This window comes from Zalophus californianus, chromosome 17 (assembly GCF_009762305.2).
Source record: "Zalophus californianus isolate mZalCal1 chromosome 17, mZalCal1.pri.v2, whole genome shotgun sequence".
NCBI lineage: Eukaryota > Metazoa > Chordata > Mammalia > Carnivora > Otariidae > Zalophus > Zalophus californianus.
In genome coordinates this window covers 48,369,500-48,370,546 of record NC_045611.1, presented here as the reverse complement: position 1 = coordinate 48,370,546, position 1,047 = coordinate 48,369,500, and positions in this window count along the sequence as shown.

Here is a 1,047-nt window from a genome sequence, read left to right as displayed (position 1 = left end):
CCCAAACTACACGCGCGCACACGGACACCTGGACTCACCCAGACAGACACATACACTCAAGTATTTACACACATGGGCCCCAGAACTTCACACACACGTGTGCACACGCAGACACACGGGAACCCTCCTCTATGTGCCCAGGGTCCAACACCAACCCTCTCTACCCACCATCCGTGACTCCTGTGTACAGAAACCCCTCTGCTCCCTCACGTGGGCACAAGGGCACATCTACACGTGTGTGCCCAGGCGCGCCTCCGGCCATGTGTGCCCACGCTCACACCCATGCACACTCGGACAGGACAGAACACACAGGCAGACCTTCATGAGTGCCCTTCCTTCTGCACACAGGCCCTGTGCACCCAGACACGCCCAGGCAGGCAGGCGGGCCCACTCATTGGGGATGACCGGCACATTTTACATCTGTACACAGAGGGGACAGTTCCCAGCCATCTACACTCCACAACATCCCATTTCATAACAGCTGTTTCAATGAGGAGATCCAGAGACCACACAGCATCAACCCAGCTTCAAATCAGACCTCCTGCCTCCTAGTCCACCCCATCTCTCTTTCAGATGCAGGGTTTCTGTACATGACGGCTTTCCGGACAGCAGTCTGGCTGGTGGCAGTGAGTACTGGAGTCTTGTCTTGACCCTGTAAGGTTCTGTTTTGATTTAGGATTTATATCTTGAGGGGCTTGGAAATTAGGGTCACAAGGACATTATGGGGGGCCAGAACCCTACCAAGCCACCCCCGTGGTCCACCATGGACATAGTCAATGTCATCCATGTCAAGTACACGCTTTTGGACACGACTGGGTGTCAGCCCCTTAGGGTGAGCACGAAGAGAAGTACCACCCATTTCTGGCACTGCCCTCCCAGGTCTGTAGCTGAGTGGGGAAATGAGGGCAGGCCTCAAGCCCTCCCCCAAGGGATAAAATCGCCCTACACCTCTCGCCTCCCAGGCCGACTGAGTCCCTGAGCTGGAGTCCGGAGGTGAAAGAAGAATGGGTCTGAGATGTCTGCCTGCTGGGAGAGGACAGAGGGATA